The following is a 24962-nucleotide window of genomic DNA, read 5'->3' as shown; positions in this document are numbered from 1 at the left end:
TGAATTACTAAAAGACGAAAATCCTTCATTAAGGATATTATGGGTATTTTTGTTTGTAAGCACTTTATTATGGCAAGAATTCAGCGAATAATAAAATCTTCTGACAAGATATACGGCCAAGATCCAGGAGGATTAGCCGCCGCGCGATCTGAAAGTATCATCAGCGTAGAACCAGCCGATATGCAGCATGAGATCATGACACGAGCACATACCATATATATTATAAGCTATCTTATAAATAAGAGGACTCGATTCATTAAAGAGGTAACGGAATTCTGTACTAAAAAAAAAAAAAAACGCTCTTCACTCTATCCTTAGACCTAACTTGGGCGTCGGAGGGTTATCGTCGGGGACGAACTCGACTAGCCTGATTGTCTTTTGTGATTCTCAGGTTCCATTGATTCGTTTGACAAATATAGGGCAACGAGGTCATCGCTCGTGGTCTTATTTTCTGAGGCGGGTCAGTTGGCGCCGTCTGTGGGAATACATTCTTAAGTATCCTGAGAAACATGAAAGGGGACTTAGGAGGAAATATTCCTGGATTGGAGACGACACTAGGAACAACTGAGTGGACTATTCAGTTTACAAGGATGGAACTACAACAGATGATGGAGGAAGCAGGACGGAATGCGATTGTGGCTTACGAACGTGGAACCACAACACCCATCGAGAAAGAAGCCACCAAAAGAAAATTATTTGGAGAAAAAGAGCAAGAAAAAATGTCAGCAACGAGTAAAAGGAAAGCAGATAGAGGTTGACGCCCACCTTCTGAGGTCGGGTCGAGCAGTCGAGATAAAAGCCATCTTAGAGAACTTGCTATTTCACGAGCAAAAGTGGACAGTGTATCAAAGCAGATCGCTTTGCTGGGAAAACAGATAGATGAGTTCAAGAAAGAAGACCTGGAAAATGAAATGATGGGAGACTAGAGAATGAGGGAGAATGCGCCTGTGAAAGGCATCATACATACTATAGTAGGAGGCTCAGCAGCTGGATACTGCTAGAGATCGAGGAAAAAGTTCGAAAAAAAAAATGGTCGTTCAAAAATAGGCAAATCCTGAACATAACACCGGAGTCAGAAATCACTTTCGGAGCTCATGATGCGAGAGAAAGGGTAGGGGAGGACAACGACCCCATGGTTATCAAAATGGACATTGCCAACTTCACCGTGCAGACCAAGGGGAGGCTAAGAGGTGCTACAACGTGTCCCTAAAAAAGGGAGAGACAATTGAAAAGAAGAGGAAGTTCACTAAATCAAACGAGAATGAATGGGAAAATAGGAGAATTGAGAGAATAGAGCACATCGAGGAACATAAGGAAATTGAGCTAGTACAAGGAGATCTAACAAGAACGACCAAAAGAGGATCAAGGATGGAGAGAGGATTACAAACGATGATGATCGCATTCCTTCACAGCAATATAGACATGTTCGCATGGAATCCTTTGGATTTCAAAGCGATAAACCCAGAAGTGATAGTTCATCGGCTGAATGTCGATCCCACCATACTACCAGTTCAACAAAAGAAAAGGATGTTGGGGGTTGAAAGCATCACATTATTAACGATGAGGTCAGCAAATTGTTGAATGCATGGTACATTTCTGAGGTTCAATATACGGATTGGCTATCAAATGTGGTGGTGGTACCAAAGTCATCCGGGAAATGGAGAATGTGCATCGACTTTACAGACCTAAGTAAAGAGTGCCCCAAAGATCCATATCCGTTACCAAGAATTGATTTATTAGTGGATTCGACAGCAGGGTACGAACTTTTTTCAATGATTGATGCATACTAGGGATATCATTAGATCTTTATAGCGAAGGAAGATCGAAGCAAAACATCCTTTGTAACTGAGCAAGGTATTTTTTACTATAATGTAATGCCTTTCGAACTAAAAAATGCAGGTGTCACACACCAAAGACTCGTGAACAGGATGTTTAAAGACCAGATAGGAAAGACGATGGAGGTGTATGTAGATGACATGCGAGTCAAAAGCCAGCAACCGGAAAACCACTTGTCACACCTAGAAGCGACTTTCGCCATTATGAGAACATATGGGATCAAGCTCAACCCAAGTAAGTGCATTTGGTATGGGAGGTGGCAAATTTTTAGGATACATGGTAAGCAGCCGAGGAATAGAGGCCAACCCGAAAAAAATTGAAGCGATCCTACAACTGAAATCACCGGCCTCAACAAAAGAAGTCTAAAAACTGACTGGTAAGATCACATCACTCAATCGATTTATTTCTAGATCAGCAGATAAAAATTTGCATTTCTTTAAAATTTTGAGAAAAGCAAAAGAATTCAAATAGATGGATGAGTGCGAAAAAGCATTCCAAGAACTCAAAGATTATTTGAGATCACCACCGTTGTTGGCGAACCCGAAGGTAGGAGACACGTTATATCTGTATTTAGCAGTATCAGAAAATGCGGTTCGTTCTGTGTTTGTAAGAGAGGACAAAAAAATCCAAAATCCAGTTTATTACGTCAGTAAGATGCTACAAGGGTCCGAAAAGAGGTACACTGTTATCGAAAAATTTATCTTAGCCCTAGTGGTAATAGCTCAGAGATTACGACCTTATTTCCAATCCCACAAAGTCGTGGTATTAACAAATCAGCCACTCAAAAGCATACTGTGGCACCGACCCGAAGCTTTTGGAAGATTAGTGAAACGGACGATTTAGCTCGGTGAATATGATATTGAATACCAAGCCAGAACAACTGAGAAGGGAAAAATCCTAGCAGATTTCGTAATGGAATTAGCAGGTGAACCAACCCCAGAAATTGATACCTGGATGTTACATTTAGACGGATCATCGAACGCCAACAATGGAGGAGCCGAGATCCTGATCCAAGGGCCAAAAGGAATAGAGATAGAGATCGCTACTAGGCTATCTTTCTCCACGACCAACAATGAGGCAGAGTATAATGCCCTGATCCTGGGACTAGAGTTAGCCTACGAAGCTAAAGCAAAAATATTGGAAGTATTACTAATTCACAACTCGTGGCGATGCAGATTGATGGAACTTACGAAACCAAGGAAAAATCCATGACGATGTATCACAAAAAGGTAAAATCCTTGATGGAACAATTTGATAATTGCTCAATTCAGCAAATCCAAAGATGCGAAAATGATAGGGCTGACTCACTTTTGAAATTTGGAGCTCTCTTATTAGGAATCAAAAATTAAAAAGTTACCGTTATGGTAAAAGATCGACCGACGATCTCAGAAAGTTGGGAAGTCAATACAGTCGAACCATCATGCCCACGAAAAGATGAAGTCATGCACTATCTCAAAGAAGGAGTTCCACCTGACAATCCTGCACAAGCTAGGAGACTAAAATTCAGGTATACCAGATTTACCTTGATTAGATCGGATCTATATAAAAGATCCATAGAAGGACCATTGTTGAAGTGTCTGAACTATGACCAGACAAAATATGTGATGATAGAGATTCACGAAGGAAACTTTGGTAATCGTTCGGGTGCAAGCTCGCTAGCACAAAAGATAGCAAGACAAGTTTGGCCTATTATGAGAAAGAATTAGTTCAAAAGTGTGAGAGCTATCAAAAATATGCTTCACAAACGCACGCACCCACAACCCCAATAAAACCAATTCAGATCGCATGCTCATTCGACCAATAGGGAATCGATATCTTAAGACCTTTCCCTCCAGCTAAAGCTCAGAAGAAGTTCATCGTGGTCGCAATTGACTATTTTTCCAAATGGGTGGAGGCAGAAGCAGTAGCTAGAATATCTAAAAGGGAGATGATCAATTTTATTTGAAAAAATATAACCTGCAAGTTTGGGGTACCAAGGATCCTAATATCAAAGAATGACACACAATTCCAAGGAAAGCAAATTACGACTTGGCTGAAGGAATTAAAAATTCAATAAAACTTCACAGCAGTCGGTCATCCTCAAGCGAACGGACAAACTGAGGTGACAAATAGAACCATTCTCTAACAGTTGAAAGCTAGGGTAAAGTTGAAGGGGTCCTGGGACGAAAAGCTACCAGGAGTATTATGGGCCTATCGAACAACCCCACGGTCTGCTACAAGTGAAACTCCCTTCTGTTTAATTTATGGTTCTGAAGCTGTCATTCATGCAGAAATTGGTGAAGAGACTCAAAGGATAGCGAATTATGACCCGATGACTAACGAGGAGGAAAGGGCTTTCTATCTCAATATGGTGGGAGAAAGAAGGGATGCAGCTTATGCAAAAATACTCCACCCCAAGGATTGATGCTAAAAAATTACAATAGAAGATTACGACCAAGAGAGCTGCAGATAGGCGACCTCGACCTAAAAAGGGTTGAAGTTTGATAACATGTGGGAAAATTGGACCCAGGTTGGGAAGGACGCTTCAAAGTGGTTGAAATAAAGAGAAGAGGAACATATAAACTCCAGAACGCGAATGGACAAGATCTTCCCTGATCATGGAATATCCAAAATCTTAGGAAATTTTATGCATAAATAAGTACTTGAGAAAGGTCGAATAATTTAAGTGATCTGAAAAAGATCAAATTTTAAATTCTGAGCGTTTGAGAAAGGCCAAATAATGTAAGCGATCTGAGAAAGATCAAATTCTAAGTTCTGAGCGCCTGAGAAAGGCCGAATAATTTAAGCGATCTGAGAAAGATCAAATTTTAAATTCTACGCGCCTAAAAAAGGCCAAATAATATAAGCGATCTGGAAAAGATCCTTTCTCTTTAGAAAAAAAGCTTATCTGAGAAAGATTGAAATTTGAGCATGAATCTGAACAAGATCAAGCAGCAAATTTGTAATTTGTTGACAATCGTAGAAGATTCGAACATCGTCAAATATTACAAAATGATCACAAGTTCAAGAATCGAATCCAAAAAGATGGGATAAATCACAAAGCATCATGAAGAAGAATTACGAACTCAGCTTCACTCGCTGGAGGAACCTCTTCGTCAGCAAAAGGCTGCAGCTTGCCATCAAGACCAGGATCTAATCGTGACATGTCAAAATCGGGTTTGAACCCATTCAAAGTAAATACCTGGCTTTTGCATCTATCAAAGCCTTGCATCAAGTAATCTGCAGCCTTAATCTCCAAAGCAGACTCGAATCCAGGTGCTTTCATAAAATCACGAGCACATGGATACGGGCTTCCCGAATGAGGAAATCTTCCAAAGCAGTAAAGTCTTCTGACTTGAGGAAATCTTCTCGACCCTCTATTGCACCTGCGATTTTCCCAGCAGCGAACCCAATTTCTTTTCCCGCTTCCATCGCCCTGGCTATCTCAGAAGCCATCTTCTCCTCCAACTCCTTATTGCGAACTTCCAAAGCTACTTGTTGATTTTCAATATCCTGCTCTCGGGCTGAAGTCTCCAAAATCTTGCTTCGCAGTTCACGGTATCTATGTTCATTAATGATCTGGTTCTTATGGAATCCTGCACACTTCAAAGAGAGACCCCGAATGAAGTTGGCAGCCTAAAGAAAATGATAATCAGATAGAGAACGATAGATCGAATTCGAATAAGTATGATAAGAGACAAACCTGGATCAAGGAGTGAGTGCAGTGTTCTTCGAGACGGGTGAATGAAGTCTGTAGTAGAGCCACCTGGTCACGTGGAAGGCAGCTAGTATTATAGAACTCCCAAGAGTCTTGACCCGATTGGGTACTAAGGACAGTGCTGCATGATGAGACCTTCCAATCTTGAACCAACTTCTCACCCTCAAATTGAGCTGTCAAGTCATGAGGGGCGCGCAAATCTTCACGAGCCTTTCTCCAACACTCTATGACCTCGTTTAAAAGCTCCATATTCCTCCTTTCTTCCGCCCTAGCAGACTCTGATTGTTGATCCGCCCAGTGGAGGTCGAATAAAAATAAACCTTTCTTTCCTGGGGCCAACATTAGATGTAATGGGATCTAAGAACCTACGACCCCTGCGGGCGGACAGGTAAAAGAATCCTTGATCTCCAGATCTTGTGGAAGTGGTAAATGAATACAAAGTCCAAAAGTTGTCGAAATTAGGCTCGAAGTGATGAACCCTCATTATAATTATAAAGAGGATTATGTGACGGATAGAATTTGGAGACAACTTCATGGGGCATAATTTTAGTCGACTAAGGATTTGAGCTTCATAAGGAGCTAAAGGCAATCACAATCCAGCTTCGAAGTGATTATGTGAGAAGGCACAAAAACCTGGAGGTGGGCGATGCATGCGATCAAATGACCTAGGGATGATGACTTCAAAGCTATTGGTAATAAAATATTTCTCCTTTATACAGTGAATTTGTTGTTTTACGGTACTAACTATACCTGCCCAAGGGCTATATTCTAACATAGCTTGAAATTTCACATAAGTAGGAGTATCATCTGAGTTAGACTCTTCTACTCGTCGACCACGACGCGGCTTACGTCGCGACCTAAGCCTAGACGGGCCCACATGGGGAACACGGGATTCAGCTCTATGGGAAAACGTAACAGAAGTAGAATTCGAATCAGAATTAGATTTTGAAGAAGACATAGTACCTTGAACGTCGAGATTGAGATCGAACAGTGGAAATTGAGGTCAACAGAAGAGAAGCAGCGATCGTGGGAGGTAATGAAGTCAGTAAATTTTTTTGAATGAAACCTCTATATATATATAGGACTGGGCAGGCCTGCGTAGAGATAAAGAACCACTCCTGAAGTGACACGTGACTCGCTCGGATCAAGGCAGTTACCTCAAAAGGAAAGGAGACGTTTTGACTTCTGCATGTGTGAAAAATCACGCATACAGAACTGGGGGACTAATGATAAGGGTGAATTACTAAAAGATGAAAATACCCTTCATTAAGGGTATTATGGGTATTTTTGTGTGTAATTACTTTATTATGGCAAGAATCTCGCAGATAATAAAATCTTCCGACAAGATATACGACCAAGATCCAGGACGATTAGCCATGGCGCGATCCAGAAGCATGATCAGCACAGAACCAGCTGATATGTAGCATGAGATCATGACACGAGCACATACCATATATATTATAAGTTATCTTATAAATAAGAGGACTTGATTCATTAAAGAGGTAACGCTATTCTATACTAAAAACATACGCTCTTCACTATATCCTTAGACCTAACTTAGGCGTCGGAGGGTCATCGTCGGGGACGAACCCGACTCGCCTAATTGTCTTTTGTGATTCTCAAGTTCCATTGATCCGTTTGACAAATATAGGGCAATCGACGTCATTGCTCGTGGTCTTATTTTTTGAGGTGGATCGCCACACTCTGATATTCCGTCCATCAAGCAAAGCAAAGTTGAATGCTTGCATCCTCCGAAAGCCAAGCCCTCCCTCTTTCTTGCTATGCCACAACTTCTCCCGGGCCACCCAATGGATCTTCCTATGTTCCGAATCATTCCACAAAATGATAGGGTTAAATTGATACAAAACGCAAAACTAAACACGTAAAAACTTTTAAAACACAAACATAGTGTTTGGATTTGTAATTTGAGTGTTCTATTTTGTGTTTGGAGATAGAGACAGAAAAATAATGATAAGTAAGTGTGTGTTGAAGATAGATGCTATGTTTGAATTTGTATTTTGAGATAATTAAAAATATTTTAGATTACGTGGTGTAGGTTTGATGTTGGGATTATATATATAATATATTATATGTTTATGTTATATTTTTTGGAGACAAAAATCACTGTTTATTGTCAAATAATGTCTCTTTTATATTATATATATAAGTGTGTGTATATATATATTATTATATAAAAAGTTGAAAAATAAAAAAACACACATATAAGGTGTAAAACACAAAAACAAACATTAAATATGTTTTATCTTATCTCGAAGAATGCAAAAACATGAATCCAAAAATATACCTTTGTTTGTCTATCTATCTCTCTTTCTCCCAAAGACAAATAATCAAAACAACTTAAAAATGGAATTAAACAAAGGTTTCGTGATTGAAAATAAATAATAATAGGGTTATGCAATTTACTCTGTGTAAATGTGAGCAAATATCCCCTGTGAAAAATAATTAGCAAATTATTCTCCTGTGTTTTAAGAAATGAAGCAAATTATCCCCTTATCTAAACCATAGATAGGAGAGTAATTTGCTATATTTTTCAAAACACATTGTATAGCTCTTTAATTTTTACAGATAATTCATATCACATGGGATAAATTGCCATTTTTGCCAACAATAGCATATGAAATTTAGGCTGGAGCTGGCAAGAATAGGACCATGTACAACAGTTGCGGAAGTCTTTTTCTTACATAAATAATGCATCACATTCTACTTCCAACCACAAATGATCTATACATATATGACCATAGCAATTAGGCAAGTAGGTTTCACGTAGTCCTTAGCAATTAGGCAAGTAGGTTTCACCTAGTCCATAGCAATTAGGCAAGTAGGTTTCACGTAGTCCATAGCAAAGGATAACATTAATATCTACAAGGGTAAAAATTATATTTTTAAATAATTATTTATTTTGAGAAATATTTTTTTCTATTTCTCCTTTTTTCTTTTTTAAAATTATATATTTTTTATCATAATTATTTTTATACTTACAACAAAAAACTTATTAAATAATATTCAATTAATTTAAAATGTTTATTTATTTACATCGTTTCCAATGTGTCACATATAATTATTAATTAAAAAATATGAAGGAATTCTTGCTGGTTTACTCTGTTTCAGCTCCAGCTGCTTCTGCAACTAGCAAAAGGAAGAAGATGCGCATTAACAAGCCAACACGACATGTTTTCTGCCTTTTAAGTGAAATAACGACTTCTTCCCTTGTAATTAGTTGCTATCTCTCCTTTAGCACTTCTTCAATTAAAATAGCACTTTATTCGTTAGCATTAGTTAGAAGGTAGTTAGCAGATCTGTTAATAGGAGTTAATTTGTTTCTCATCTCCTCTGTAATTTAAAAGGCAGAGATTAAACTGTACAGAATGCGTGAGTCCACTATTAGAAATCAGTCTTGATTCTCTGCAACTATGGATTTTTCTCTTCAATTTTCTGCTTCTATGTTGACTTCGCAACATGGTATCAGAGCCTTCACATGAAGGTCTCTTTATAATTTCTAAGTTTCCTTACTCTAGATTCCGCAAAATTGAGCAATGGCGACAGACCCAGCAGGACGGAGGGAACAAAACCTTCTGCAACTTCATGGAGGAGATCACCCTGGAACCATTTTGGTGAATGCTCCTTTTGATGGAACAGATTTCTTGGCCTGGAAGAGGTCGATTGTGATTGCATTACGTGCGAGAATGAAGCTAGGCTTCATTGATGGTAGCTGAGCGCGCCAGATGTTTCTGTAGATAATTACGACGCTTGGATCAGGGTAGACTCAATTGTAACATCCTGGATCCTCGATGCCATCTCCAAGAAAATTTTGAAAGCTTTTTGTACGCAAAAACATCCAGACAACTATGGTTGGATCTCGAAGAAAGATACGGAGAGATTAATGGACCTATGGTCTATCAATTGCAGCGAGCTATTGCCTCCATTACACAAGGGACAATGAGTGTGGTAGATTACTTCAACAGTCTATCTACGCTTTAGGACGAGCTAGAATGTCTGATGCCTACAAAAACTTGCACTTGTGGACTATGTACATGTGGTTTTACCAAAATTGCAGCATAGGAAAATAACTTGACAATTCTAGTACAATTCCTATATTACTAGATGATAGCTACGATAACATCCGCAACCAGATCCTTGTTATGGATCCTTTTCCAAGTGTGAACAAAGCTTACTTTATGTTGCTAAGGGTTGAGAGACAGAGATTGGTTAATACTCAGACTAACGGCAATTTAAATGGAATGGCATTGTACTCAAAGTGGAACAACCAAAGAGGGAATGTAGCCTCTAGACGGAATACGCTTGTTTTGGAGAAAACTGAGTACAAAGGCAGAGGTTACGTTGACAAAAAACTACAAGTTTGCCTTCACTGTGGTAGACAAGGACACACAAAGGATGCATGCTTTAAACTTCATGGTTTCTACCCTCAAGGAGCAAAAACGAAGGGAAGAAGGGCCACCAATAGGTTTCAATGCGGCTGTTATTGAAGATAAGAAAGATGGAGAGCACACAAGGGACTTGGGTGAAGCTTTGAAGCAAGTTTCAGAGTTACTGGAAATGATTAAGTGGATATTCCAGCTGCGGCAGCTTCAGACCCGTTGCAAGTAAACTTCGCACAGGGAGATGACTTTGCAGGTAATGGCACTCTTATTAATACATATGCTGATGGTTTTGGTTCTTGGATAATTGATACTGGGACCACTAACCACATGTGTGTAGGTTCCTCCCTTTTTAAACGAAAACATTCCATTGTTCCTACTTATCTTGTGCACTTACCAGATGGCTCTACACAGCCTGCTACTCTTGCTGGAGACATTCCCTTGCATAGCAACCTCACGATCACCAATGTTCTATACATTCCCGCTTTTAAACATAACTTACTCTCTATCCAAAAACTCTACAATTCAAACTCTATTCTACTCCTCTCATCCTCTAAGTGTTGGTTATAGGACCTGAAAACTATCATGATCGTTGCCGTGGGTAATGTACTAGGAGGCTTATACATCATCAACAGATCTTCCTTTACTCCTGCTGCTATTGAACAGAGTCTTACTTCCCTTTCTTTCTGTAACATGTCATCTCATTCCAGCATTTCTTGGTTGTGGCATAAACGTTTTGGCCACCCCTCTTTTTCTGTACTTCAGCATACAAAATCAATAAAAGATCCACAATTTTGGGGAATTTGTGATACTTCTTACATTGCTAAACAGCCTCAAACACCATCACTACACATGAAATTCGAGGCAATAACATTTTTGACATCGTTCACATGGATGTGTGGGGACCCTACAAAACTGCTTCACTTTCAAATTGCCATTATTTTTTAACTACTGTGGACGATTACAGTCGTGCTGCGTGGATATTTCTCCTACAAAATAAAGCATAGGTCACCTCTACACTTGTTTCCCTTTTTGCTTCTATCTCGAACTAATTTAGTGTCTCTGTTAAAATTGCCAGGTCTGATAATGGATATGAATTCATTAATGATGGTTGTCAAACTCTTTTTTCTTCTTTAGGCATACTTCATTAGCGGTCTTGCACCCATACACCCCAGCAAAACGGTGTAGCCGAGCGCAAACACAAACACTTACTTAATGTAGCTCGTTCGCTCCTACACCAAGCTTCTCTTCCAAAGAAATTCTAGGGAGAATGCGTCCTCACTACAGCGTACCTTATCAATCATCTTCCTTCTTCCCTCTTAGAGTGGAAATCCCCTTACGAAGTCCTCTATGGTAAACCTCCTATACTCACTCATATCAAAACCTTCAATTGTTTGTGTTTTGCTACCAACAACTCTCCACACAAATACAAATTAGCCCCACGAGCGTCTAAATATTTGTACCTTGGCTACAGCCAATTACATAAAGGGTATAAAGTATATCACCTCGACACTAAAATGGTGTTAGTCTCACTTGATGTTCAATTTTATGAAGACTGTTTTCCCTTTTTTGGTAACCCCCTAGAGAGTCTGTCCTTTCTTCCTATTCCTGCACCTGATTCATTACTCCCAAGTTCAGCCAATACTCCTCCTACTGAACCACTTTCTGCAGGTCACACTCCTTGCATTCCTACGTCTCCTACCTCTCGTAGGTCACAACGAACCATGACTCCGCCTAGTTAGCTTCAGGACTACATCTGCAATCACTCCTCCTCTACCTCGCATCTATGTAACTCACCTATTTTTAGCCCTGCACACATATCGTTTTTGTCGCAGGTTGATGCTGCACAAGAGCCACAGTCATTTTTGGAGGCTAATCAACATGAATGCTGGAGGCTAGCCATGAAAGAAAAACTTGACGCTTTTAACAGAAATCACACCTGGGATCTTACTCCTCTACCGCAAGGAAAAAAAACCATCGGTAGTCGTTGGGTTTACAAAGTTAAGTTGAAGCCTGACGGATCCGTCGACAGATACAAGGCGTGGCTTGTTGCCAACGGATACAACCAGATCGAAGGTGTCGATTACTTCGACAGTTTCTCTCCGGTAGCCAAGACAGTCACAGTGCGTGATACCACCCAATGTAGCACCCCCTACTCGCTACATCTAATTATTACTATTTCATCCTTTCTTTAATCAGAACTCATTCTATAAGTAATTCTCTTTCAACCTGTAAAATAAATTCTAATTTATCAATATAATGTATATATACCACATAAGGAAATAGATACATCCGAATGTTTATATTCACCCTCACTAGATGTCCTCATGTACATAACCTTAAGGAAAATCATACCACAACTTAAAACACAAATCCCGATAAAAGACCAGAATACTTAACAACCCAACAATAAAAAATTTTGGCTTTAGATGTCATGGCTAACCCACCTAATAAAGACGACGGCACCACTCAAAGTCCAATGTGGCTAATCAGTGTGACCTATCTCCTGAAAAATACGTGGCAAGGAATGAGTTGGCTACTCAATAAGTATAGACAATTAATCTATATATATATACAGGCAACAATTCACGTAGAAGCAATCACACCGACTAACAGTCATTCGTTATATAGCAACATCAGATATAAGCAGTAATGTATACTCACAACTGTAAATCAATCAACGACATAAAATTTGACATTATCGTTTATTAGTTAAGGGCCCCACTTACTCTAATTGGAGTACATCAATCAATAGTTTTGCTGGCCATCATCATATCATATACAGGACAGGATACCTGTTGTACGTGATATCCCCACACTCTTTAGGCTTCCCGCCAATCGAACATTGAATTTTGTACTAAGCTGCGGCATTTTAGCTTTGTTCAATCCTCTCATGATCAATGCTTGTTCACCCTCCGCACTGATACAGTTTTTATCGAACTACTTGTCTACATCGATGACGTTCTTCTCACAGGTAATTCTTTAGCAGCTATGACTGACTTAAAATTTACCTTGGTAAACATTTCAACATTAAGGACGTGGGGCATGCTAAGTATTTTCTTGGCTTGGAGCTGACACGTTCTTCCCATGGTACTTACGTCTCCCAACAGAAGTATCTCTTGGACATTGTTTCTGCTTGTTCACTGACTGAAGCTACTCCTCCAGTCACACCTCTTCTACCTGGAATCAAATTTGTGCTTCTTCTAGCGCTTTACTTGCTGCTCTTGATCGTTATAGAAAGTTGATTGGTTGCTTCCTTTATTTGGATTTTTCTCCTCCTGACATTTCTTTTGCAGTGCAGCAATTGAGTCAATTTCTTCAAAATCCTCGTGATCCTCATATGGTTGCTGCTCTTCACCTCGACCGCTATCTTAAGGGGACATCCACTTTAGGCCTTTTCTGTCCCTCTGGAAACACTTTATCTCTGTCTGTCTTCTTAGACTTCGATTGGACTCTTGCGTTGATTCTCGTTGCTCTATCACTAGTTACTGCATCTTCCTTCGTGGTTCCTAGGTCTCCTGGAAAACCAAGAAACAGGCTACTGTGTCGCGTTCGTCTGTCGAAGCCAAGTATCGCAGCATGGGATCGACCGTTTCTGAACTACTTTTGAACAACTACTTTCATCGAGACTTCTCCATCTCTGTTGCAGCTCCCATTCCTATCCACTATGACAACAAAGCCGCAATCCACATCACTGAAAATCCAGTTTTTCACGAGCGCACGAAACACCTCGACATCGACTGTCATCTCATCCACGTTCACTTTAAGTGCGGTTTTATTCGCCCTTAGCATATTCACAGTTCTGATCAAATTGCCGACCTCTTCACAAAGTCTTTGCCTCCTGTTCCCTTCACTCGTCTCTTTTCCAAGTTGGGCCTACTCTCTCATGCGCCAACTTGAGGGGGGGATGAAGGAATTCTTACTGTTTTACTCTGTTTCAGCTCTAGCTGCTTTTGCAACTAGCAAAAGGAAGATGATGCGCATTACCAAGCCAACACGACATCACTTTTATGTTTTCTGCCTTTTAGGTGAAATAACAACTTCTTCCCTTGTAATTAGTTGTTATTCGTTAGCATTAGTTAGAAGGTAGTTAGCAAATCTGTTAATAGGAGTTAATCTGTTTCTCACCTCCTTTGTAATTTAAAAGGCAGAGATTAAGCTGTACAGAATGCGTGAGTTCAATATTAGAAATCAGTCTTGATTCTCTGTAGCTATGGATTCTTCTCTTCAATTTTCGGCTTCTATGTTGACATCGCAACAAAACAGAAACATGAGAAGAGAGACGGGAAGTTTCCTTGGTGTACTGTCAAAAAAGAGAATGAATTGGAGGTAATAATTCAGCATGTCAAAAAGTTCTGTAAATTTACTCGAATCATAGGCCCAGCTTATCACCTGCAAAAACTTCCTCGACAATAAAAAATATAGAATGTAAAAAAAAATATAGATTCACGTCAAGTTAACTCAAAAGTTTGAAGTGCTAAAAAGTTTCTATCACATCGGCAATTAGCAATGAATATATCTCAACTTGAAGCTTTCAGATCGCCTTTTGGGGTACTTGGGATAGAAAATCAAACAAGCCAGTCGGCCAGAAAAAGAGGGCACTTCCGTTTCATGGCTCGACAATACTGTTGTAACTCTATTGCTTCTTCACCCCGAAAATTTGATGTAGTATTTTGATGGAGATGTACATTTTCTCAAAACATTACTCGCAAATCAAGAATTAGTACAACCATGCACTTAATCAACACAAATCACAATCATAATCATGGCTTTAGATTGGTGTAAAATATGGTATGATTTGTGTTTATAATCATATCTCAAATAACTTTATATATTATTATATAAATTATCACAATTTCATATAGTACGGATATGAAAAAAATGAATTTAGAAAATTAGAAAAGCTGCACCGATGGAGAGTTACGGCATTTGTCACCGACCTAAAGCCATGATTGCATCCCTATGTGCAGGTTTTAACTCGTAACGATGACTCTAGGATAAAACCGCATTAGTTTTCAGTAGTGTCTCATCTCATGTGCACGACCACGAGGAGACTAGGAACTAGTCCACAGTTATGTTGGAAAAACTCTACAAATACTTGTAGTATAAAATATTTCTCAACTCATAAGCTATACAAAATTTATATCTCTCTCAATGTGCCAAATGAAGAATGCTAATGGCCCTTTAAATAGTTGTAAAAATTTGATCGTTATAAAATATTAAGTGGCCTAATTAAAACTCATAATATTATAATAAATCCAATTATAAATAGGTCACATAAATATATAAAATATAACGGTCAAATACTTATTAAATCTTATAAAACCACAATTAAATCATTATAATAATGGGGCCATAACCTCAAATAAATATCAAATTAAACTGGCACATTAAAATCAAATAAAGTATTGAAAATAATTTGACAATGTAGAAAATTTTAAAGCTTATTTCCAATATTTGAGAGTAAAATACTGACATTAGCAAAAAATAAATATATAAACTTCTAATTTTGCGTCTTATTCAGTATTATGTATATTTTATTGAAAATATGGTTAGTTTTTATTCTCCGCGGCTACTTTTTATTCAGTAATAATAATTAGGGAATAATATTTTATTGGAATTACACTTTTTAAACAATATGTATATTATATTTACCTCCTTACAAGTATCACTAAAAAAAATGACTATTGGCTACAATTTTAATAGCTATGGACTAAAATCATGGTAAATAACTTTTATTGACCATGATTAAATAAAGTTGATGCAAAAATATAAATTTTATACCAAGAAAATATTATTTACCATGGTTAATATTTTAGACACCCTCACAGATACCACAACCATGATGCAACTGTCAATAACTATTTGTTGCGCCTATTTTGGTTTTAACTATGACAATTACCCATGGTTAAATATTGTATTTTAAACTATATAGAAGTATTATTAGGATATTTTTATTAATAAACCATACATAATGCTTAATAAGAGGTAAAATTAAAAGTTTTTGTAAGTTTTTATTGATATTAACATTTTTTTATAAAACCCTAACGAAATTGGTACGATTGTAAACAGAAAATTCTTGGGAGGAGGTGTAACAGTAATTTTAATTTTTTTTTTCAAAAAATTGTAACTCTTTTTATGAGAGTGTTTAACTTGTTATGTTTTGTGGCCCCATGACTTAATTAAAAGGGCTACTTGGCAGCCCACTTACCCGGTCCACTTGGTCGCCCACTACCCGACCCGATAACCCGACTCGACCTATCTACCTACTTATTTCACAACCCTAACCCTGACTCTCATGTTCTCTCTTGTCTTTCTCCTTACGCCAACTGTTAACTCTCTTCTTCCTTCTCTCTCACATCTCCTCTGTGATTCTCTATTTCCTTAGCTATGGTGATCTTCCTAAACCAACTTAATGGTTTTAGGAAAGCCACCAAAGCTTTCCTTTTCTATCACTATTTTCACCCCTTTAAATAGGGAGTTCTCCCCTTCAGCCGATAGACAGATTAAGTTGTTCATCTTTTTATCATTCACCAAGTTTTTTGTGAAATACATGAGTTGGGGTTTTTGTAACCGTGTGATACTAAGATCTTAGTGATCGGAGTTGAGTTTGGGTTCTTGGTTTGTGGAGTTATCGTGGGTTGGTTTATTGTGGAAGCGGTGCCTTGTGACCGTATTCCTTTATCTTGATATTGGATCTGGCTATTCTGAGCCTGTTCTCTACTACACTGTTAATCTGATTATTTCTTCATTTTCTGTCCATTTTTATTATTATTATTCAAGTTGTATATTGGCCTGTAATAATTTTAAGAATTTTCTTACTCCATGTCTATAATAGTTGGTTAGGTTTTTCTGTGATAAAGAAATACCACGAGTGGCTTCTACACTCTACATAAGTATAATTAACCTTAAAAAGGAATATAATTTGAGATCACTAACAATATAAAATCTAATCTTATCATCTAATTCAAATCAACATATTCTCGTTATCACTCAAAACTACAAAATTAAAAAATTCACAGTTTTTTATTGAAAGTTGAAAATAGAAAATGAGAACACATCTCACGTCCCACTGAGTCCCCTCCTCATGTATCCTCTTCACCTCATCTTCAGACCTCTCATTCTGTAGGCAGTCCTTCCAGTTCACATCCACAACCTATTAGATGTTCCTCTAGAACTACACGTCCTCCTTCCTGGCTAAATGACTTCGTTTGTTCTACTCACGCCCCTTATTTTCTTCATTTTGGCACTCCCTCATATAAGTCCTTTGTAGCCTCATTGTCGATTTTGCAAGAAGCCAGGTCCTTTTTTAGAAGCTGCCTAGCATCCGAAATGGAGAGATGCTATGGACGCTGAGATTGCAGCTTTGGAGCAAAACAGCACTTGGTGCCTCACCTCATTGCCCTTGGGTAAGCGTGCGATTAGATACAAATGGGTGTATAAGACGAAGCTTAAGGCTGATGGGTCGATAGAGAGGTCTAAGGCGTGCTTGATGGCAAAGGGTTAACCAGATTGAGGGTGTGGACTACACGGACAGTTTTTCCCCTATTTGCCAAGAACGTTACTGTTCATGTTTTTCTTGTTGTTGCAGTAGCTCAAGCATGGCCCCTTCACCAGTTGGACATCAATAACGCTTTCCTCCATAGGCGGTTGGAGGAAGATATCCACATGACACCTCACGAAGGTTACAATGTGGCCCCTGATCTTATCTGCAAGTTACAACACTCGCTTTACGGGCTGAAGCAAGCGTCTCACAGGTGGCATGTTGAGTTCACTCTCAAACTTAAGGTTTGTGGATTTCTTTAGTCGGCTCATGACCATTGTCTCTTTATGAAGCAAACTTATGCAAGTCCAATGAGTTTGCTGGTTTATGTCGACGACATTCTGATCACTGGTCCATCTTTGGCGGATATCAAGCAAGTGAAGGCTCATCTCCATGCCTTGTTTCCAATTAAAGAAATTGGGGATGCTCGTTATTTCATTCGGTTGCAGATTACTCGCGGCACAAAGAGTCTTTATGTTGCTGAAACTAAGTACATTATGGACATTCTACAAGATACTGGTTTGTCTGATGCTAAAGCTACCTCCACTCCACTTCCTCCAGGTTTAAAACTTGTCACCTCTTCTGGTGCTTTGCAACCTAATCCAGACGCCTTGTTGGTCGGTTGCTGTATTTGGGTTTTACTCGCCCTGACGTATCCCGTTCGATGCAACAACTTAGCCAGTTTTTGAACCATCCTTGCAAGTCACACTAGGACGCAGCCCTTCATGTCGTGCGCTATCTAAAGGGTTGTCCATCAAGAGGCCTTTTCTTTCCTTCTCACAATTCATTCACTTTGAAGGCTTATTGCGACGTTGATTGGGCGTCTTGCCCTAATTCTCGACGTTCCCTAACCGATTTCTGCGTTTTTCTTGGGGACGCTTTGGTGTCTTGGAAGACAAAACCACAATCTACCGTCTCTCGTTCTACCGCTGAAGCTGAGTACCGTAGCTTGGTTGCCACCGTTTGTAAGCTCCGTTGGCTTTCCTATATTCTTTCAGATTTCTCTTTTCCTATCCGTCTTCCTATTGATCTTTTTTGTGACAACATGGCCGCTTTGCACATTCTCGCAAATCTTGTGTTTCATGAGCGTACAACACATATAGAACTTGATTGCCATCTCGTTAATGATGCCTACAATGAGGGGGTTTATTTCCCCTTCTTTCGTTCCAAGTTCGCTTCAGTTAGCTTATGCCTTCACCAAGATTTTGCCATTGAAATCCTTCTCTCTGCTATTGTCCAAGTTGGGCCTTGCTCTCTTCGATCCCAGTCCCACTTGTGGGGGACTGTTGAGCTACAACAGCTAGACCATGAAGCAGTTGCAGCTCACCAATTACCTGAAGGTTCTGCAGCTATCACCAAGCATGAAGACGATGAAGTGACCCAGTTCCTAGATACATGATGAAGTCGTGTTTTTACATATTACGTTTTGTGTACTCCTTATCAATTTTCGTTGATGTGTAATCTGATTCATTTATTCACATTTCTGTTTGTCCACGTCAACGTCGAGTCGGTTAGTTTGTTAATTAGTTGCCAGACGGTTATATGGCTTGACATTGTATTTAACCACTGATCATCGTCTTCTGCATTAATGAGAAATTACAGAGTGCAATTTTGAGCTCTACATATATGGCTCTTACACTTCGTTCTGTTCATTTCCTTCACTATTGCAATTTTAACAGTGTTATGTGAAGTAGAGTTATGTATTGATAAGGAAATGGCTGCATAATTATAAAAGTTGAGAGAAGAGCCTCTTGGCTACTGTAACCAGGATTGGGCTCTGTGGACCAGTATACACAGTAGTATTAATTTAAGGGTTAAAAGCAAAATACCCCCTTGTGTTATTAATAAAGAGCAAATTACCCCCCTGTGTTAAAAAAATGCAAAATACCCCCCTGTCAATTAAATATTGTAGCACACTGCCTCCTTACATAAAAGAAATGTTGGTGAGAAGGGTAAAAGACGAAATACCCCTCCTTATATTTGAAAATGTTGACTGTTAGTCAAACTTAGGTTTTTATTTTGTTTCTGGAAAGAGAAAAAGAAAGACGACAGAGGCGACTGAGAGAAGACGAAATCCACTCAAATCCACCACCGCCGCCGGCGAAATCTACTCAAACGTTGTTGCCCACGGCTACAACATCGTTTTTTGCTATTTCAAGCTCTGATTTTTGCTATTTGGAGCTCCAATTTCCGCCGGCGAACTGTTTCCCTTTCCCTTTCCCTTTATCCCCCGCCAAAAGCCGTCGCTCGCAACTGCGACACCGAACAAGGTTAGTCTCGATCTTATTTTCGATTTCCGCTTCTTTTGCTCTTAACCCATTATTTTGCTTTTAACCCATTACATAATTATTTTGTTTTATATGTTGCTTTTAACCCATCACATGCTTTATTTGAGATAGATATCCAAAGTATCTTTAGGAAGTTGCATTGATACTAGTAACAGAATGTTTGGAGGAAGTACTCCTGAATTGCTTCTGATAAGCTTCTTAAAGTGAGGTCCTCGAAATATTATCGGCTTATCGCCCATGACTACATTAGCAGAAAATCTAACTTTGTACTAAAAAATTTCACTTGAGTGGTCTGTAAATTAGAACGTTTAACATTCTCTTCTTTCTTTTAATAAATGAAATTCAGTCTTGAAGTACCTATTTTTTACAGTAAACAATCCTGGATGGTTTCACCTTTAGCCCTATTTTGTTCTTTCGTTTACTATGAGAGAACCGGACTTCAGTTGATGAATATGTCAAGACCCATAAACCAGAGGTGCTTTACTTTTCTTGACATTTTCCATTGGCAATGCTTGCACTTGCATATTTGGTATTTATATTTTTGAATTATTTATTATGTTTGTGTAATTTCATTTGGGGAGTGGTGTGGCAACTCCAGCTTAGTAGATCATGTATGTCTGTTGGCTCCTGACAAAAGATTTCTGTTTGTTTCCATGACATGACATAACTAAGGAATTGAAATAGCTGCTAATGGGTTTGTTTACATGAAAATAAAATTATGTACTTTAGTGAGGGCTTTGAACTCCTAGATTTGGCAAACTACGGAATGGGGTAGATATTGAATTTTTAAAAAATGAAGTTGCAAGAGTGACAGCAAAATGTAAAGTGGAGGGTTGTGAATGGAGGATCCATGCCTCACCAATACAAGGTGGACCTACATTTCAAATTAAAACAATGAAGGACAAGCATACATGTGCAAGAACATATGAAAATAGGCTTGCCAATGCATCTTATCTTGAAAAAAGAATTGAAAATGCAATAAGAGATAATCCAACAATTCCTATTCAGCAACTGAAAAATAGAATTCGATCAAAATGCAATGTGGATGTGAGTAGATTTAAGGTGATGAGAGAAAAAAAAGAACCTTTACAGAGAATCAGGGGGGATGATGCAAAGCAATACGAATTGTTGTGGGATTACTGTGAAAGTGTCAGAAATTGTAATCCAGGGTCTAAGCTCATACTTAAAAAATTGGAAAATTCTGATCCCCCAGTTTTTGATAGAATGTATTTCAGTCTGCATGCTTTAAAGAAGGGGTTTATGGGAGGGTGTAGGCCAATCATAGGTCTTGATGGTTGTTTGCTAAAAACTGTTTATGGGTGTCAATTGCTTGTGGCTGTGGGAAGGGATGGAAATGATAATATGTTCCCAATTGCGATGGCTGTAACACAAGTAGAAAATAGGGACACTTGGGGTTGGTTTGTGAGTGAACTTTTGGATGAAATAGGGGGTTTGGGCACCACAAAATACTCTTTTATTTCTGATAGACAAAAAGGTCTTGTTGAGGCCTTAAAGGATTTGGTGCCAGATGCTGAACATAGATTTTGTTTGAGACACATGTATGAAAATTTCAAAGTGAAATTCAAATCTGTTGAACTGAAAGAATACTTTTGGAAGGCAGCCTCAACTGCAAACAGAAGGGAATTTGAGGGTTTTATGAAAAAAATTGAAAAACTTGATCCAAAGATAAAATTTGATGTGGAAACAGCTTCTGAATGGCTAAGAAAGATAAATCCACAACATTGGGCAAGATCACATTTTCCAGTTCATAGCAAATGTGATATTTTAGTGAATAACTTGTGTGAAAGCTTTAATAGTTACATACTTAAGGCAAGGGACAAACCAATTATAAGTATGTTTGAGTGGATTAGAACAAAATTGACGTCTAGGTTGCAATTGAAAAGAGAGGGAATGGAGAAGTATGGAGGATCAATTTGCCCTAATATCCTAAAGAAGATAAACAAGCAACAACATGCTGCAAGAAATTATTTCATTAGGTGGTGTGGTGGGAGAGAGTATGAAATTGACCACTTCTTAAACATGTGGTTGACTTAGCGAAGAAAACATGCAGTTGTGGCATGTTTCAATTGACAGGATACCCATGTTGTCATGCTTGTTCAATAATTGTTTCAAAATGGTCTAGAATAGATGATTATGTGGATGATTTTTATAAGAAGACAGTTTACCTCAAAGTGTATAATGACATGATACATGCTGTCCCTGGAGCACAAGATTACATAAAAACTAAGAAACTGAGGAGAAAAGACCCTAATGAGCTGCAGTCAAACACATCAACGCGAAAAGGATTGACGCATACCTGCAGTAAATGCCTTCAAATAGGCCACAACAAGGGCAGCTGCAAGAATGAAATACATCCAAAGTCGAAGTTTTTCAAGGTTTGCGTCAGTTTTTTAATATATCATATAATAATTTTAATTTGTTTTGTAAAAAAATTAATTTTTTTGCAGGCAAATATTGCTGTTCCAGAAGAAATCCCACATGGATCTCAAGCCCCCCCCCCTTTAAGTCAGGAGCAACCAAGTGAAAAGGTAACATCAAGCATACTCAATGAATTATGCTCTTTCTATTTTATCCCTTCATCTTTTTTTAAACTCATTTTTTATCACAATTTGCAGGCTACATGAAAAGGAAAAAGAAAAAGCAGCAATGTAGTACAACCACCTGCACCTGCACCAGATTTTGCAACCCAGGTATGTTCTTATTTATTAAAATACTTTTAAACCAACCAAGCTGCCGCTGCAAGAATGAAATACATCAAAAGTCGAAGTTTTTCAAGGTTTGTGTAAGTTTTTAATATGTCATATAATTTGTTATGTAACAAAATTAATTTTTTTGCAGGCAAATGTTGCTGTTCCAGAAGAAATCCCACATGGATCTCAAGCCTCCCCCCCCCCCAACTTTAAGTCAGGAGCAACCAACTAAGAAGGTAACATCAAGCATGTTCAATGAATTATGCTCTTTCTGTTTTATCCCTTCATCATTTTTTTTAAACTCATTTCTGATCACAATTTGCAGGCTACATCAAAAGGAAAGAGAAAAAACAGCAATGTAGTACAACCACCTGCACCAGATTTTGCAACCCAGGTATGTTCTTCTTTATTAAAATACTTTTAAACCAACCCAGCTGCAATAAATATTTTCTAAATTCAAATTTAATGCAGCAGCAGGTAGGCTATCAAGGCCCTAGAAATGCATCCTTGTTGGGGAATGATACACCAGCAGCTTCTTCAATACCTGCAACTAGGAGATACAACAAGAGGCCAACTATGTCACAAGTTTTGGACAAGATGAAAGAGAGAAAAAAGAGAAGACAACAAGAGTAGTTTAGACTGCGTCTTCATCTTGTAAATGGCCTTTTCTTTTTTTTGGTAAATGGCCTTTTTTTTGGGTAAATGGCCTCCTTTTGTTAATGTGAAAAAAAACTGTCTATGATATGGCACTCAGTTTCTTTTGTAATGTGGCAATAAAAAAAATATCAAGTTTCAATCCTTTCTAATGGAATTCAATTTTATGTTTTTGTCAATTTTTTTTAGTGTTGGAGTTTATTTTTTCTATACATTTTCAACTTCTATTTCTGCAATTTAAGCATGAGGAATCCAGTCACAAAAATGCCAAAAAAGTTAAAATACGGAATGAGGTAGATGACCTTGACACTTTCTCTGTTTTTAGAGAAAAAACGTGAGAAACAAGTGGAAGAAGGAGAAATTGCAATAACATATGAGCAAGTTGCTGCACTTTTATTTGGTAAAAAATGCAGGGGGAATATTTGCTCGTTACACTAACACATGGGGGTATTTTGCACTTAATCTCTTTCATTTGATGAAAGAGGGGCAAAATTATCAAAAAACAACATAAATACAGCCCCCAGTCGCAATATTGGCGCGTGCGCCACACCTTCCACTCGCAATATTGGCGCGTGCGCCACACCTTCCACTCGCAAAGGTCCAATTGCTCCAATAAAATTTTCACAGGGAGGTAATTTTGTATTTTTTATATCAAAGGGAAGTATCATGCACATTGCCCATATCACAGGGAGGTGCGCTGCATTTTTCCATTAATTTAATAGAATAACAAATATAATTATTTATTATAATTAATTATTATAATAAAAATTTAAAATTATAAAAAAAATATTAAATAATAATTACTATTAGCCATTGTTTCTGCTTAATAAATCTAATAATTTTAGTGACTGATAAAAATTGTCATAAATATATTTGTCATGTATTGCTAAAGTTATGATAAATGTGTTCATGAATTCACTAGAAAAAAGTTAACGTATGAAAGGGACAAGCGACTATGTATGAATTGCTCGGAAAGTAGCACGTTTAAATTTTGTGTTCACAAGCTTCCTGACAACCACATGAGTCCGAAGACTGAGAGAGGGGTGTCTGGATGACCTTATTTATTAGATCCTGTAAGTTTATATATCGTACCAGATATTTTTTAGTTTAAGATGTTAAATTTTATTTTAAAATAAAATTATTAAAGTATTTGGATGAAAAAATTAGGTCAATTGCACTTAAATTCTATTTAAAAGTACAAAATTAAACTTTTTTCCTATTTTTTATAATTACACTTGCATCCCGTGCGAGAATTATCTTTATTTATAATCGTACCCCTTCAGTTGGGAATTTGAGTATAAAATGCTGACATTAGCAATATATATATATATATAAACTTCTAATTTTGCGTCTTATTCAGCATTATGTACATTTTATTGATAATATGATTAGCTTTTACATCATTGGTGGCTACTTTTTATTCAATAATAATAATTAGGGAATAATATTTTCTTGGAATTACACATTTTTAACAATATGTATATTATATTTACCTCCTTACAAGTATCACTAGAAAAAAAATGACTATTGGTTACAATTCTAATAGCTATGTACTAAAATCGTGATAAATAATTTTTATTAATCATGATTAAATAAAATTGATGCAAAAATATAGATTTTCCAGCGAAAAAAAGTTATTTGCGATGGCTAATATTTTAGCCACCCTCACAGATACCACAACCATGATGCAACGGTCAATAACTATTTGTTGTGTCCATTTTGTTTTTAACTATGACAATTAGTCATGGTTAAATATTGTATTTTTGTATTATATAGAAGTATTATTAGGATATTTTTATTAATAAACCATACATAATGCTTAATGAGAGGTAAAAT

The 24962-nt window shown here is 37.8% G+C and overlaps 1 pseudogene; it reads left to right on the top strand.

Annotated features, from left to right (window-relative positions):
• Positions 1–19539: 19539 nt before the first annotated feature.
• LOC148787139 (uncharacterized) lies at positions 19540–22287 on the top strand (annotated as a pseudogene).
• Positions 22288–24962: the final 2675 nt, after the last annotated feature.

Source organism: Sesamum indicum, linkage group LG8 (genome assembly GCF_026168435.1).
Source record: "Sesamum indicum cultivar Baizhima isolate 11 linkage group LG8, ASM2616843v1, whole genome shotgun sequence".
Classification (NCBI taxonomy): domain Eukaryota; kingdom Viridiplantae; phylum Streptophyta; class Magnoliopsida; order Lamiales; family Pedaliaceae; genus Sesamum; species Sesamum indicum.
The sequence above is the reverse complement of the archived record's forward strand: the minus strand, read 5'-3'. Positions and strand labels throughout refer to the sequence as shown.